This window comes from Hyperolius riggenbachi, chromosome 4, assembly GCF_040937935.1.
Source record: "Hyperolius riggenbachi isolate aHypRig1 chromosome 4, aHypRig1.pri, whole genome shotgun sequence".
Classification (NCBI taxonomy): domain Eukaryota; kingdom Metazoa; phylum Chordata; class Amphibia; order Anura; family Hyperoliidae; genus Hyperolius; species Hyperolius riggenbachi.
The window spans coordinates 134805664-134822471 of record NC_090649.1 but is presented as its reverse complement, the minus strand read 5'-3'; the positions used below and the strand labels follow the sequence as shown (position 1 = coordinate 134822471).

The following is a 16808-nucleotide window of genomic DNA, read 5'->3' as shown; positions in this document are numbered from 1 at the left end:
GTAATCAGGCGGCAGCTGAGCCTGGCCCGTGCGTCTGCGTTTAGCACAGGTGCGCCCATCCCGGGGGCCCGGCAGGCCTGCACAGGCAGTGGGAAGGGGGCCCCCCCCTGGCAGCTGGTAGCTGGCCGGGGTTAGCCGGCTGTGCGGGGCAGTGCTGGGTTGTGCGCTGTTCGCCGCTGCTGCATTTAGAAGGTAATTAGGGTTATCGCTTCTCGCCCTTTTGGCTAAGATCAAGTGTAGTATCTGTTCTTATCAGTTTAAAATCTGATACGTCCCCTATCTGGGGACCATATATTAAATGGATTTTTGGAACAGGGAGATGGCAGAAGAGCTTGCTCTGTCCACTCCGCGCATCGACCTGGTATTGCAGTACCTCCAGGACCGGTGCACTACTCTTTCTAACTAGTGTCAAAAAACAGATCAAAACTACTCAAATACCCAGCTGACTAACTAACTAAGTGTAGGGAAGTGTAGTGGAGAAATTAAGTGTCCCTCTGCAAAGTGAATTTGCCAGTAGCAAGTGTTGTGTATTGTCCACCCTGCTGTGCGGTCTATGTCTGTGCTGCTACTGTTGGGTGCAGGATACATTGTGAAATCCACAATAAAAACATTGTTTCAAATCTGTGTGTGCCTATTTTTGTGCATCTGTGTCATTTATTCATGGACTCTGTATTTCGCATTGGTTATTAGAACCTGAGAACAGACAGGAAAAGAAGTCAGAAAAACACACCAAAAAAAACCCCACAACCAAAGAAAAAAAAAATCATTTTTAATTTTGATTAGTCTGTATTGTACTTGCGCGGCGCAGTTGCTGCAGGTCAAAAAAACCATGAACGGATCACTTTCCTTCACGTTTGCACGTTGTCCTCTGCAAGAAAAGCAGCTGCATCCTTCCCCCAGAGAGCTTCCAGCGGACTGGCAGGCAGAGCCCTGGCTGCAGCCCCTTTACTTAGCAGCTGCCTGGGCTCAGAGCATTGTGACATCATCGGTTGGCTTCCTGCATGACTCAGCACCACCTGCTCAGGTGCCTGCTTCAGTGCCAGGCTGTGAGAGTGTGCAGCAGGCTAGGAAGGCAACTCCTGTTTAGGCTCTCCACTCCCCGGCCTGTGTCTCCCTCTTGTGGCACACCGCGCACGTCCACACAGACAGAGAGATATGAAGAGGAAGGAGGATGAACGAAAGAAAGACGCACTGTGTTCTCAAACAGCCAGCCAGGCTAGAGACTTGACTTCTTCCTCTGCCCTCCACACTCTCTCCTAGCGTGTTGCCAGAATGCAGGGAGCCGGAAGCCTACTTTACTTTTCTCTTCGACGTGGAGGCACGGCAGCGGAGGGGTGATGGCTGTTCCGGCGCTGGGCGGGGCCATGCTAATGTAATCAGGCGGCAGCTGAGCCTGGCCCGTGCGTCTGCGTTTAGCACAGGTGCGCCCATCCCGGGGGCCCGGCAGGCCTGCACAGGCAGTGGGAAGGGGGCCCCCCCCTGGCAGTTGGTAGCTGGCCGGGGTTAGCCGGCTGTGCGGGGCAGTGCTGGGTTGTGCGCTGTTCGCCGCTGCTGCATTTAGAAGGTAATTAGGGTTATCGCTTCTCGGCCTTTTGGCTAAGATCAAGTGTAGTATCTGTTCTTATCAGTTTAATATCTGATACGTCCCCTATCTGGGGACCATATATTAAATGGATTTTTGGAACAGGGAGATGGAAGAAGAGCTTGCTTTGTCCACTCCGCGCATCGACCTGGTATTGCAGTACCTCCAGGACCGGTGCACTACTCTCTCTAACTAGTGTCAAAAAACAGATCAAAACTACTCAAATACCCAGCTGACTAACTAACTAAGTGTAGGAAAGTGTAGTGGAGAAATTAAGTGTCCCTCTGCAAAGTGAATTTGCCAGTAGCAAGTGTTGTGTATTGTCCACCCTGCTGTGCGGTCTATGTCTGTGCTGCTACTGTTGGGTGCAGGATACATTGTGAAATCCACAATAAAAACATTGTTTCAAATCTGTGTGTGCCTATTTTTGTGCATCAGTGTCATTTATTCATGAACTCTGTATTTCGCATTGGTTATCAGAACCTGAGAACAGACAGGAAAAGAAGTCAGAAAAACACACAAAAAAAAACCCACAACCAAAGAAAAAAAAAATCATTTTTAATTTTGATAAGTCTGTATTGTACTTGCGCGGCGCAGTTGCTGCAGGTCAAAAAAACAATGAACGGATCACTTTCCTTCACGCTTGCACGTTGTCCTCTGCAAGAAAAGCAGCTGCATCCTTCCCCCAGAGAGCTTCCAGCGGACTGGCAGGCAGAGCCCTGGCTGCAGCCCCTTTACTTAGCAGCTGCCTGGGCTCAGAGCATTGTGACATCATCGGTTGGCTTCCTGCATGACTCAGCACCACCTGCTCAGGTGCCTGCTTCAGTGCCAGGCTGTGAGAGTGTGCAGCAGGCTAGGAAGGCAACTCCTGTTTAGGCTCTCCACTCCCCGGCCTGTGTCTCCCTCTTGTGGCACACCGCGCACGTCCACACAGACAGAGAGATATGAAGAGGAAGGAGGATGAACGAAAGAAAGACGCACTATGTTCTCAAACAGCCAGCCAGGCTAGAGACTTGACTTCTTCCTCTGCCCTCCACACTCTCTCCTAGCGTGTTGCCAGAATGCAGGGAGCCGGAAGCCTACTTTACTTTTCTCTTCGAAGTGGAGGCACGGCAGCGGAGGGGTGATGGCTGTTCCGGCGCTGGGCGGGGCCATGCTAATGTAATCAGGCGGCAGCTGAGCCTGGCCCGTGCGTCTGCGTTTAGCACAGGTGCGCCCATCCCGGGGGCCCGGCAGGCCTGCACAGGCAGTGGGAAGGGGGCCCCCCCCTGGCAGCTGGTAGCTGGCCGGGGTTAGCCGGCTGTGCAGGGCAGTGCTGGGTTGTGCGTAGTGTTGGGCGAACAGTGTTCGCCACTGTTCGGGTTCTGCAGAACATCACCCTGTTCGGGTGATGTTCGAGTTCGGCCGAACACCTGACGGTGCTCGGCCAAACCGTTCGGCCATATGGCCGAACTAAGAGCGCATGGCCGAACGTTCCCCGAACGTTCGGCTAGCGCTGTGATTGGCCGAACGGGTCACGTGGTTCGGACCCGAACGCGCTCTGATTGGCCGAACTGTCACGTGGTTCGGGTAAATAAATACCCGAACCACGTCATATCTCCGCCATTTGTCTGTGGGTTTAGCTTTGGGTAGGCAGGCAGGGTAGTTCGCGCTCCAGCCACGCTAGCCAGGGTCCCCCCCAGTCATTGTGTGTCACTGCTGGGAACAGTAGTACACCGCTCGTTCAGCCACACTATATAGCATTCTGTGTACTGTTCTGTGTCTGCTGGGAACAGTGGTACACCGCTCGTTCAGCCACACTATATAGCATTCTGTGTACTGTTCTGTGTCTGCTGGGAACAGTGGTACACCGCTCGTTCAGCCACACTATATAGCATTCTGTGTACTGTTCTGTGCCTGCTGGGAACAGTAGTACACCGCTCGTTCAGCCACACTATATAGCATTCTGTGTACTGTTCTGTGTCTGCTGGGAACAGTAGTACACCGCTCGTTCAGCCACACTATATAGCATTCTGTGTACTGTTCTGTGTCTGCTGGGAACAGTAGTACACCGCTCGTTCAGCCACACTATATAGCATTCTGTGTACTGTTCTGTGTCTGCTGGGAATAGTGGTACACCGCTCGTTCAGCCACACTATATAGCATTCTGTGTACTGTTCTGTGTCTGCTGGGAACAGTAGTACACCGCTCGTTCAGCCACACTATATAGCATTCTGTGTACTGTTCTGTGTCTGCTGGGAACAGTAGTACACCGCTCGTTCAGCCACACTATATAGCATTCTGTGTACTGTTCTGTGTCTGCTGGGAACAGTAGTACACCGCTCGTTCAGCCACACTATATAGCATTCTGTGTACTGTTCTGTGTCTGCTGGGAACAGTAGTACACCGCTCGTTCAGCCACACTATATAGCATTCTGTGTACTGTTCTGTGTCTGCTGGGAATAGTGGTACACCGCTCGTTCAGCCACACTATATAGCATTCTGTGTACTGTTCTGTGTCTGCTGGGAACAGTAGTACACCGCTCGTTCAGCCACACTATATAGCATTCTGTGTACTGTTCTGTGTCTGCTGGGAACAGTAGTACACCGCTCGTTCAGCCACACTATATAGCATTCTGTGTACTGTTCTGTGTCTGCTGGGAATAGTGGTACACCGCTCGTTCAGCCACACTATATAGCATTCTGTGTACTGTTCTGTGTCTGCTGGGAACAGTGGTACACCGCTCGTTCAGCCACACTATATAGCATTCTGTGTACTGTTCTGTGTCTGCTGGGAACAGTGGTACACCGCTCGTTCAGCCACACTATATAGCATTCTGTGTACTGTTCTGTGTCTGCTGGGAACAGTAGTACACCGCTCGTTCAGCCACACTATATAGCATTCTGTGTACTGTTCTGTGTCTGCTGGGAACAGTAGTACACCGCTCGTTCAGCCACACTATATAGCATTCTGTGTACTGTTCTGTGTCTGCTGGGAACAGTAGTACACCGCTCGTTCAGCCACACTATATAGCATTCTGTGTACTGTTCTGTGTCTGCTGGGAATAGTGGTACACCGCTCGTTCAGCCACACTATATAGCATTCTGTGTACTGTTCTGTGTCTGCTGGGAATAGTGGTACACCGCTCGTTCGCCACTGTATAGCATTGTGCTCTGTGTCGCTGCTGGGAATAGTGGTACACCGCTCACCCGTCACTGTATAGCATTGTGCTCTGTGTCGCTGCTGGGAATAGTGGTACACCGCTCACCCGTCACTGTATAGCATTGTGCTCTGTGTCGCTGCTGGGAATAGTGGTACTGTATAGCATTTCTGTACTGCCACTGTACTGCTGCCAGTCAGCGTGTACTGTAAGGATAAGTGAAATGAGGAAGAAATCCGGTGAAAGAGGGAGGGGCAAGGGAAGAGGTGTTTCCCCTGACGGTTCACGTACAGGCCACAGGGGAGCACCCAAGAAAACCCACTCAATACCGCCCATGTTGTCCAGGACAACAACCCTCACAAATCCAAAAGAACAGGACCAGATAATTACTTGGATGACCTCTCAAGCGTCCAGCAGTGGGTTAAGCAGCACCAGCACATCACGCACGAGGTCCGAGTCCTCAGCCAGTTACAAGGAGCCAGTGGGCACAAAGCTGACACAACCGGCAGCGACACCACGCACACAACTGCCAGATAACCAGTCCGATGAATTACCTCAGGACACAATGGGGTATTCGCAGGAGCTATTCCCAGCCCAACAAACTTCCACCTTTCAAAGGTCAATGGAGGAACAGCCAGAAATGTTGTGCCTGGATTCACAACCGTTAACTGTGGGAAATGCACCGCGCACTGAAATACAAGGCGAGTCCGAAGAGGACTCGGAAACCCAAATCCCAGAGCAATTTGGGCAGGAGGGGTTGCAATTGCAGGAGGTCGGCCGACAAGATCTGGAAGACGACGTTGGAGTGTGCTGCGCAGAGGTTGTTGTGGGGAGCTCTACTCCACGGCGGTGGCCCACAATGACATATGACGAGTTTGAGGAGATGGAAGAGGAGGGTATGGACAATGTGGACAGAGACCCAGATTTTGTTTGTGAACGAGAACATCGCCGTCGTAGCAGCAGCACAGATGAGTCTGTTGAAGAACACACTGCTGCACGAGTTCGCCTTGTGCCACAAGGTAGGCGGCGCGCAATTTCAGGCACCACAAGCGTGGAAGTTCAAGTGAGAGGCAAAAGAGGAGCAAACAGAAATCGCCAGCAAGGAGGCAGGTGCTCCAAAGTCTGGGCTTTCTTTGAAGACTGCACTGAGGATGTTACCATGGCGATTTGCAAGGTGTGCAAGACCCGCCTGAGCAGGGGGAAAAATATTAACAACCTCTCCACCACCAGCATGAGCCGTCACATGCTATCCAAACATCCCACTCTTTGGGCAAACGCGTCAGGACAGGGTACCAGAAACAACACTGCCTCCCTTGGGTTCACCAGACTCACCACCAGACCCGCCTCAGCAGCAGCAGTAGCCCAGCCATTGCGTGGTTCACAACATTCACAAACATCAGACGACGCTGACACTGTCACTTTCCGGAGTAGTGCTCTTGAGGTCTCCCAGTGTTCATCAAACACAACAACCAACAGCCCTTCCGTGTGCAGCGCTACGGTTCAGTTGTCTGTGTCGGAGATGTTTGAGCGCAAGAGGAAATTGCCAGCAAATGACCCCCGGGCCGTGGCAGTAACAGCCAGCATAGCCAAGCTTCTGGCCTGCGAAATGCTGCCATATCGATTGGTGGAGACAAACAGCTTCAAGGGCATGATGTCAGTGGCCATCCCACGTTACGTGGTTCCCAGCCGCTACCACTTTGCACGCTCTGCAGTGCCTGAGTTGCATGAGCACGTGGTCAGCAAAATAACCCGAAGCTTGAAGAATGCCGTTGCCTGCAAGGTTCACCTCACCACTGACACCTGGACGAGTGCGTTCGGCCAGGGTCGATACATCTCCCTTACCGCGCACTGGGTGAACCTTGTGGAGCCTGGCAGCGATTCCTCACCTGCTACGGCACGGGTGTTGCCCACGCCACAAACAGCTGCACCGCCGTCCCTCCCACTGGATAACAGCAGCACCTACCTCTCTGACTCCTTCTCCTCCAACGCATCTCAAAGCTGTACCTCATCCGGAAACGCTAACCCAGCAGCAGTAGGATCGTGGAAGCAGTGCAGCACAGCTGTTGGCATGCGTCAGCAAGCGTTGCTGAAGCTAATCTGCCTTGGGGATAAGCAGCACACAGGGGAGGAAATTTGGAGGGGAATAAAGGAACAGACGGATTTGTGGCTGGCACCGCTGGACCTGAAACCGGGCATGGTTGTGTGTGATAATGGGAGTAATCTCATTCGCGCTTTAAGGTTGGCTAAGCTGACACACATCCCTTGCCTGGCGCACGTGATGAACCTAGTAGTTCAGCGGTTCCTGAGGACATACCCAGGCGTGCCCGATCTGCTGTTGAAGGTGCGTCGAGTGTCCAAACATTGTAGAAATTCCAGTACTGCTTCGGGGGCACTCGCCAAGATGCAGGAGCGCTTCAATCTCCCCCACCATCGCTTGCTGTGTGATGTCCCTACGCGCTGGAATTCTACGCTGCACATGCTAGCCCGCTTTTGCGAGCAGAAGAGTGCAGTGGTCCAGTACATGACGGCGCAGTACCGAGGCGCATCCGGCCAGCTGCCAAGCTTCTGTGGATCCGATTGGGCCAACATGTTGGACCTCTGCCAAGTCCTCCAAAATTTTGAGCAATCCACGTTGCTTGTGAGCAGTGACAACTCTTCAGTCAGCATTACCATACCACTGCTGTGTTTACTGAAGAGGTCGATGTTAAAAATCAAGGAAACAGCTGTCATGATGCAACTGGGGGAATCTGAAGGAGAAAACGATCAGCGTGATGGTACCAACATCAGGCCATCCGCCTCAGGGAACGCTGGCCCCAGCAGCTATGACGAAGAAGAGGAGGAGGAACAGCTGGAGTTGGAGCAGGAATTTCATGCCACCACTGACGAGGGCCAGAGCGGTGCACGTTGGACTTCCACAATTCAACGCGAATGGTCAGCAGAAGCAGACCAGGAGGAAGGTGACGACTATGATGCATCACAACAACTATCACAACGCTCACAAGAGGATGATGAGGATTCTGGTAGGACTCTGGCACACATGGCTCAATTCATGCTAGACTGCATTGAACGTGACCCACGCATTGTGCGCATTCTGGACAACACCAATTACTGGGTTTATACCCTTCTGGATCCACGGTACAAACACAATGTTCCAAAACTGCTTGAAGAAAGAGTCAGACAGGTCAAAATGGAAGAATACCAGCAGGCCCTTGTGGAGACTTTAGAGAGGAGATTGACATCCTCCCCCTCCTCTAGCCAGTTGTACGCAGACAGACTGACTTCCGCAAACCCAGGACGACCAGGAGGGCAGCAAACAACGCAAGCCGCAGCTAGTACCCAAAAGGGAATGGTATCGGCAGTGTCCTTGGAGTGGGAAAATTTTCTGACACCCATGCAGCCGCAGCCCACTGAACAGCAAGCGTGCAGATCCACCTCCAACACCGATCGCCTGGAGAAGATGGTCAAGGACTACATGTCAGATGGCGTAGCTGTGTCGAACCATCCATCTGCACCCTTCAACTATTGGGTATCGAAGCTAGACACCTGGCACGAACTGGCAATGTACGCAATAGAGGTGCTGGCTTGCCCGGCAGCCAGCGTTATGTCGGAACGCTGTTTCAGTGCTGCCGGAGGCATCGTCACAGATCGGCGTATCCGCCTCTCTACAGAAAATGCAGACCGTCTGACTCAAATTAAAATGAATCAATCCTGGATTGGAAATGACTACGCAACACTCCAGGACCCCAACCAAGTAACATGACCAATGAACATCTGGGATGGTGTTGCGTTTCCGGGCCCTGTTTATTGAACCTCTCATCTGTATTACATTTATGACTGCATGGCGGCAAAAAGCATTGCTGCTATATCCGCACGCTTTTTGTCCACATGCAAGGCCTGGGTTGTTGTGTCTCACAAAGCGTGGCCTTCTCCTCCTGCGCCTGCTCCTGTTCCATCACGTCTGCTGCTGCTGGGTTAGCGTTGCCGCGTGGTCCCTGTTTATTGAACCACTTATCTTTATTACATTTATGACTGCATGGCGGTACAAAGCATGCTATCCGCACGCTTCTTGCCCTCATGCAAGGCCTGGGTTGTTGTGTCTCACAAAGCGTGGCCTTCTCCTCCTGCGCCTGCTCCTGTTCCATCACGTCTGCTGCTGCTGGGTTAGCGTTGCCGCGTGGTCCCTGTTTATTGAACCACTTATCTTTATTACATTTATGACTGCATGGCGGTACAAAGCATGCTATCCGCACGCTTCTTGCCCTCATGCAAGGCCTGGGTTGTTGTGTCTCACAAAGCGTGGCCTTCTCCTCCTGCGCCTCCTCCTGTTCCATCACGTCTGCTGCTGCTGGGTTAGCGTTGCCGCGTGGTCCCTGTTTATTGAACCACTTATCTTTATTACATTTATGACTGCATGGCGGTACAAAGCATGCTATCCGCACGCTTCTTGCCCTCATGCAAGGCCTGGGTTGTTGTGTCTCACAAAGCGTGGCCTTCTCCTCCTGCGCCTGCTCCTGTTCCATCACGTCTGCTGCTGCTGGGTTAGCGTTGCCGCGTGGTCCCTGTTTATTGAACCACTTATCTTTATTACATTTATGACTGCATGGCGGTACAAAGCATGCTATCCGCACGCTTCTTGCCCTCATGCAAGGCCGGGGTTGTTGTGTCTCACAAAGCGTGGCCTTCTCCTCCTGCGCCTTCTCCTGTTCCATCACGTCTGCTGCTGCTGGGTTAGCGTTGCCGCGTGGTCCCTGTTTATTGAACCACTTATCTTTATTACATTTATGACTGCATGGCGGTACAAAGCATGCTATCCGCACGCTTCTTGCCCTCATGCAAGGCCTGGGTTGTTGTGTCTCACAAAGCGTGGCCTTCTCCTCCTGCGCCTGCTCCTGTTCCATCACGTCTGCTGCTGCTGGGTTAGCGTTGCCGCGTGGTCCCTGTTTATTGAACCACTTATCTTTATTACATTTATGACTGCATGGCGGTACAAAGCCTGCTATCCACACGCTTCTTGCCCTCATGCAAGGCCGGGGTTGTTGTGTCTCACAAAGCGTGGCCTTCTTCTCCTCCTGCGCCACCCTCCTCCTGTTCCATCACGTGTGCTGCTGCTGGGTTAGCGTTACCGGTCCCTTTTCCTGGAACCTCTTATATGTATTACATTTATGACTGCATGCCGACAAAAAACATGTTACCTGTGCAAAGAAAACAGACATTTCCCGCATTTAAAAGACAGTTTTCCCTTTGAAACTTTAAAATCGATTTTCTCAAAAACTATAAGCTCTTTTTGCTAATTTTTTTTTCCTCTTGTACCCACTCCCAAGGTGCACATACCCTGTAAATTTGGGGTATGTAGCATGCAAGGAGGCTTTACAAACCACAAAAGTTCGGGTCCCCATTGACTTCCATTATGTTCGGAGTTCGGGTCGAACACCCGAACATCGCGGCCATGTTCGGCCTGTTCGGCCCGAACCCGAACATCTAGATGTTCGCCCAACACTAATCAAAACTACTCAAATACCCAGCTGACTAACTAACTAAGTGTAGGGAAGTGTAGTGGAGAAATTAAGTGTCCCTTTGCAAAGTGAATTTGCCAGTAGCAAGTGTTGTGTATTGTCCACCCTGCTGTGCGGTCTATGTCTGTGCTGCTACTGTTGGGTGCAGGATACATTGTGAAATCCACAATAAAAACATTGTTTCAAATCTGTGTGTGCCTATTTTTGTGCATCTGTGTCATTTATTCATGGACTCTGTATTTCGCATTGGTTATCAGAACCTGAGAACAGACAGGAAAAGAAGTCAGAAAAACACACACAAAAAAACCCACAACCAAAGAAAAAAAAATCATTTTTAATTTTGATTCGTCTGTATTGTACTTGCGCGGCGCAGTTGCTGCAGGTCAAAAAAACCATGAACGGATCACTTTCCTTCACGTTTGCACGTTGTCCTCTGCAAGAAAAGCAGCTGCATCCTTCCCCCAGAGAGCTTCCAGCGGACTGGCAGGCAGAGCCCTGGCTGCAGCCCCTTTACTTAGCAGCTGCCTGGGCTCAGAGCATTGTGACATCATCGGTTGGCTTCCTGCATGACTCAGCACCACCTGCTCAGGTGCCTGCTTCAGTGCCAGGCTGTGAGAGTGTGCAGCAGGCTAGGAAGGCAACTCCTGTTTAGGCTCTCCACTCCCCGGCCTGTGTCTCCCTCTTGTGGCACACCGTGCACGTCCACACAGACAGAGAGATATGAAGAGGAAGGAGGATGAACGAAAGAAAGACGCACTGTGTTCTCAAACAGCCAGCCAGGCTAGAGACTTGACTTCTTCCTCTGCCCTCCACACTCTCTCCTAGCGTGTTGCCAGAATGCAGGGAGCCGGAAGCCTACTTTACTTTTCTCTTCGACGTGGAGGCACGGCAGCGGAGGGGTGATGGCTGTTCCGGCGCTGGGCGGGGCCATGCTAATGTAATCAGGTGGCAGCTGAGCCTGGCCCGTGCGTCTGCGTTTAGCACAGGTGCGCCCATCCCGGGGGCCCGGCAGGCCTGCACAGGCAGTGGGAAGGGGGCCCCCCCCCTGGCAGCTGGTAGCTGGCCGGGGTTAGCCGGCTGTGCGGGGCAGTGCTGGGTTGTGCGCTGTTCGCCGCTGCTGCATTTAGAAGGTAATTAGGGTTATCGCTTCTCGGCCTTTTGGCTAAGATCAAGTGTAGTATCTGTTCTTATCAGTTTAATATCTGATACGTCCCCTATCTGGGGACCATATATTAAATGGATTTTTGGAACAGGGAGATGGAAGAAGAGCTTGCTCTGTCCACTCCTCGCATCGACCTGGTATTGCAGTACCTCCAGGACCGGTGCACTACTCTCTCTAACTAGTGTCAAAAAACAGATCAAAACTACTCAAATACCCAGCTGACTAACTAACTAAGTGTAGGAAAGTGTAGTGGAGAAATTAAGTGTCCCTCTGCAAAGTAAATTTGCCAGTAGCAAGTGTTGTGTATTGTCCACCCTGCTGTGCGGTCTATGTCTGTGCTGCTACTGTTGGGTGCAGGATACATTGTGAAATCCACAATAAAAACATTGTTTCAAATCTGTGTGTGCCTATTTTTGTGCATCTGTGTCATTTATTCATGGACTCTGTATTTCGCATTGGTTATCAGAACCTGAGAACAGACAGGAAAAGAAGTCAGAAAAACACACAAAAAAAACCCCACAACCAAAGAAAAAAAAATCATTTTTAATTTTGATTAGTCTGTATTGTACTTGCGCGGCGCAGTTGCTGCAGGTCATAAAAACCATGAACGGATCACTTTCCTTCACGTTTGCACGTTGTCCTCTGCAAGAAAAGCAGCTGCATCCTTCCCCCAGAGAGCTTCCAGCGGACTGGCAGGCAGAGCCCTGGCTGCAGCCCCTTTACTTAGCAGCTGCCTGGGCTCAGAGCATTGTGACATCATCGGTTGGCTTCCTGCATGACTCAGCACCACCTGCTCAGGTGCCTGCTTCAGTGCCAGGCTGTGAGAGTGTGCAGCAGGCTAGGAAGGCAACTCCTGTTTAGGCTCTCCACTCCCCGGCCTGTGTCTCCCTCTTGTGGCACACCGCGCACGTCCACACAGACAGAGAGATATGAAGAGGAAGGAGGATGAACGAAAGAAAGACGCACTGTGTTCTCAAACAGCCAGCCAGGCTAGAGACTTGACTTCTTCCTCTGCCCTCCACACTCTCTCCTAGCGCGTTGCCAGAATGCAGGGAGCCGGAAGCCTACTTTACTTTTCTCTTCGACGTGGAGGCACGTCAGCGGAGGGATGATGGCTGTTACGGCGCTGGGCGGGGCCATGCTAATGTAATCAGGCAGCAGCTGAGCCTGGCCCGTGCGTCTGCGTTTAGCACAGGTGCGCCCATCCCGGGGGCCCGGCAGGCCTGCACAGGCAGTGGGAAGGGGGTTTCCCCCCTGGCAGCTGGTAGCTGGCCGGGGTTAGCCGGCTGTGCGGGGCAGTGCTGGGTTGTGCGCTGTTCGCCGCTGCTGCATTTAGAAGGTAATTAGGGTTATCGCTTCTCGGCCTTTTGGCTAAGATCAAGTGTAGTATCTGTTCTTATCAGTTTAATATCTGATACGTCCCCTATCTGGGGACCATATATTAAATGGATTTTTGGAACAGGGAGATGGAAGAAGAGCTTGCTCTGTCCACTCCGCGCATCGACCTGGTATTGCAGTACCTCCAGGACCGGTGCACTACTCTTTCTAACTAGTGTCAAAAAACAGATCAAAACTACTCAAATACCCAGCTGACTAACTAACTAAGTGTAGGGAAGTGTAGTGGAGAAATTAAGTGTCCCTCTGCAAAGTGAATTTGCCAGTAGCAAGTGTTGTGTATTGTCCACCCTGCTGTGCGGTCTATGTCTGTGCTGCTACTGTTGGGTGCAGGATACATTGTGAAATCCACAATAAAAACATTGTTTCAAATCTGTGTGTGCCTATTTTTGTGCATCTGTGTCATTTATTCATGGACTCTGTATTTCGCATTGGTTATCAGAACCTGAGAACAGACAGGAAAAGAAGTCAGAAAAACACACAAAAAAAACCCACAACCAAAGAAAAAAAAAACATTTTTAATTTTGATTAGTCTGTATTGTACTTGTGCGGCGCAGTTGCTGCAGGTCATAAAAACCATGAACGGATCACTTTCCTTCACGTTTGCACGTTGTCCTCTGCAAGAAAAGCAGCTGCATCCTTCCCCCAGAGAGCTTCCAGCGGACTGGCAGGCAGAGCCCTGGCTGCAGCCCCTTTACTTAGCAGCTGCCTGGGCTCAGAGCATTGTGACATCATCGGTTGGCTTCCTGCATGACTCAGCACCACCTGCTCAGGTGCCTGCTTCAGTGCCAGGCTGTGAGAGTGTGCAGCAGGCTAGGAAGGCAACTCCTGTTTAGGCTCTCCCCTCCCCGGCCTGTGTCTCCCTCTTGTGGCACACCGCGCACGTCCACACAGACAGAGAGATATGAAGAGGAAGGAGGATGAACGAAAGAAAGACGCACTGTGTTCTCAAACAGCCAGCCAGGCTAGAGACTTGACTTCTTCCTCTGCCCTCCACACTCTCTCCTAGCGTGTTGCCAGAATGCAGGGAGCCGGAAGCCTACTCTACTTTTCTCTTCGAAGTGGAGGCACGGCAGCGGAGGGGTGATGGCTGTTCCGGCGCTGGGCGGGGCCATGCTAATGTAATCAGGCGGCAGCTGAGCCTGGCCCGTGCGTCTGCGTTTAGCACAGGTGCGCCCATCCCGGGGGCCCGGCAGGCCTGCACAGGCAGTGGGAAGGGGCCCCCCCCTGGCAGCTGGTAGCTGGCCGGGGTTAGCCGGCTGTGCGGGGCAGTGCTGGGTTGTGCGCTGTTCGCCGCTGCTGCATTTAGAAGGTAATTAGGGTTATCGCTTCTCGGCCTTTTGGCTAAGATCAAGTGTAGTATCTGTTCTTATCAGTTTAATATCTGATACGTTCCCTATCTGGGGACCATATATTAAATGGATTTTTGGAACAGGGAGATGGAAGAAGAGCTTGCTCTGTCCACTCTGCGCATCGACCTGGTATTGCAGTACCTCCAGGACCGGTGCACTACTCTCTCTAACTAGTGTCAAAAAACAGATCAAAACTACTCAAATACCCAGCTGACTAACTAACTAAGTGTAGGGAAGTGTAGTGGAGAAATTAAGTGTCCCTCTGCAAAGTGAATTTGCCAGTAGCAAGTGTTGTGTATTGTCCACCCTGCTGTGCGGTCTATGTCTGTGCTGCTACTGTTGGGTGCAGGATACATTGTGAAATCCACAATAAAAACATTGTTTCAAATCTGTGTGTGCCTATTTTTGTGCATCTGTGTCATTTATTCATGGACTCTGTATTTCGCATTGGTTATCAGAACCTGAGAACAGACAGGAAAAGAAGTCAGAAAAACACACCAAAAAAAACCCCACAACCAAAGAAAAAAAAAATCATTTTTAATTTTGATTAGTCTGTATTGTACTTGCGCGGCGCAGTTGCTGCAGGTCAAAAAAACCATGAACGGATCACTTTCCTTCACGTTTGCACGTTGTCCTCTGCAAGAAAAGCAGCTGCATCCTTCCCCCAGAGAGCTTCCAGCGGACTGGCAGGCAGAGCCCTGGCTGCAGCCCCTTTACTTAGCAGCTGCCTGGGCTCAGAGCATTGTGACATCATCGGTTGGCTTCCTGCATGACTCAGCACCACCTGCTCAGGTGCCTGCTTCAGTGCCAGGCTGTGAGAGTGTGCAGCAGGCTAGGAAGGCAACTCCTGTTTAGGCTCTCCACTCCCCGGCCTGTGTCTCCCTCTTGTGGCACACCGCGCACGTCCACACAGACAGAGAGATATGAAGAGGAAGGAGGATGAACGAAAGAAAGACGCACTGTGTTCTCAAACAGCCAGCCAGGCTAGAGACTTGACTTCTTCCTCTGCCCTCCACACTCTCTCCTAGCGTGTTGCCAGAATGCAGGGAGCCGGAAGCCTACTTTACTTTTCTCTTCGACGTGGAGGCACGGCAGCGGAGGGGTGATGGCTGTTCCGGCGCTGGGCGGGGCCATGCTAATGTAATCAGGCGGCAGCTGAGCCTGGCCCGTGCGTCTGCGTTTAGCACAGGTGCGCCCATCCCGGGGGCCCGGCAGGCCTGCACAGGCAGTGGGAAGGGGGCCCCCCCCTGGCAGTTGGTAGCTGGCCGGGGTTAGCCGGCTGTGCGGGGCAGTGCTGGGTTGTGCGCTGTTCGCCGCTGCTGCATTTAGAAGGTAATTAGGGTTATCGCTTCTCGGCCTTTTGGCTAAGATCAAGTGTAGTATCTGTTCTTATCAGTTTAATATCTGATACGTCCCCTATCTGGGGACCATATATTAAATGGATTTTTGGAATAGGGAGATGGAAGAAGAGCTTGCTTTGTCCACTCCGCGCATCGACCTGGTATTGCAGTACCTCCAGGACCGGTGCACTACTCTCTCTAACTAGTGTCAAAAAACAGATCAAAACTACTCAAATACCCAGCTGACTAACTAACTAAGTGTAGGAAAGTGTAGTGGAGAAATTAAGTGTCCCTCTGCAAAGTGAATTTGCCAGTAGCAAGTGTTGTGTATTGTCCACCCTGCTGTGCGGTCTATGTCTGTGCTGCTACTGTTGGGTGCAGGATACATTGTGAAATCCACAATAAAAACATTGTTTCAAATCTGTGTGTGCCTATTTTTGTGCATCAGTGTCATTTATTCATGAACTCTGTATTTCGCATTGGTTATCAGAACCTGAGAACAGACAGGAAAAGAAGTCAGAAAAACACACACAAAAAACCCCACAACCAAAGAAAAAAAAAATCATTTTTAATTTTGATAAGTCTGTATTGTACTTGCGCGGCGCAGTTGCTGCAGGTCAAAAAAACAATGAACGGATCACTTTCCTTCACGCTTGCACGTTGTCCTCTGCAAGAAAAGCAGCTGCATCCTTCCCCCAGAGAGCTTCCAGCGGACTGGCAGGCAGAGCCCTGGCTGCAGCCCCTTTACTTAGCAGCTGCCTGGGCTCAGAGCATTGTGACATCATCGGTTGGCTTCCTGCATGACTCAGCACCACCTGCTCAGGTGCCTGCTTCAGTGCCAGGCTGTGAGAGTGTGCAGCAGGCTAGGAAGGCAACTCCTGTTTAGGCTCTCCACTCCCCGGCCTGTGTCTCCCTCTTGTGGCACACCGCGCACGTCCACACAGACAGAGAGATATGAAGAGGAAGGAGGATGAACGAAAGAAAGACGCACTATGTTCTCAAACAGCCAGCCAGGCTAGAGACTTGACTTCTTCCTCTGCCCTCCACACTCTCTCCTAGCGTGTTGCCAGAATGCAGGGAGCCGGAAGCCTACTTTACTTTTCTCTTCGAAGTGGAGGCACGGCAGCGGAGGGGTGATGGCTGTTCCGGCGCTGGGCGGGGCCATGCTAATGTAATCAGGCGGCAGCTGAGCCTGGCCCGTGCGTCTGCGTTTAGCACAGGTGCGCCCATCCCGGGGGCCCGGCAGGCCTGCACAGGCAGTGGGAAGGGGGCCCCCCCCTGGCAGCTGGTAGCTGGCCGGGGTTAGCCGGCTGTGCAGGGCAGT

The 16808-nt window shown here is 51.8% G+C and overlaps 6 non-coding genes across 6 annotated transcripts; all 6 read left to right on the top strand.

Annotated features, from left to right (window-relative positions):
• The first annotated feature begins 204 nt into the window (after positions 1–204).
• LOC137505685 (U2 spliceosomal RNA) lies at positions 205–395 on the top strand. The gene has a single exon (XR_011020291.1). It is a non-coding gene; the product is annotated as a U2 spliceosomal RNA (small nuclear RNA).
• A 1181-nt stretch (positions 396–1576) lies between these two features.
• On the top strand, positions 1577–1767 carry LOC137505587 (U2 spliceosomal RNA). The gene has a single exon (XR_011020195.1). It is a non-coding gene; the product is annotated as a U2 spliceosomal RNA (small nuclear RNA).
• Positions 1768–11377: 9610 nt separating this feature from the next.
• Positions 11378–11568, top strand: LOC137505546 (U2 spliceosomal RNA). Its single transcript, XR_011020155.1, has one exon. It is a non-coding gene; the product is annotated as a U2 spliceosomal RNA (small nuclear RNA).
• Positions 11569–12748: 1180 nt separating this feature from the next.
• Positions 12749–12939, top strand: LOC137505137 (U2 spliceosomal RNA). Its single transcript, XR_011019758.1, has one exon. It is a non-coding gene; the product is annotated as a U2 spliceosomal RNA (small nuclear RNA).
• Positions 12940–14116: 1177 nt separating this feature from the next.
• On the top strand, positions 14117–14307 carry LOC137505641 (U2 spliceosomal RNA). Its single transcript, XR_011020249.1, has one exon. It is a non-coding gene; the product is annotated as a U2 spliceosomal RNA (small nuclear RNA).
• Positions 14308–15488: 1181 nt separating this feature from the next.
• On the top strand, positions 15489–15679 carry LOC137505588 (U2 spliceosomal RNA). Its single transcript, XR_011020196.1, has one exon. It is a non-coding gene; the product is annotated as a U2 spliceosomal RNA (small nuclear RNA).
• The last annotated feature ends 1129 nt before the right edge of the window (positions 15680–16808 follow it).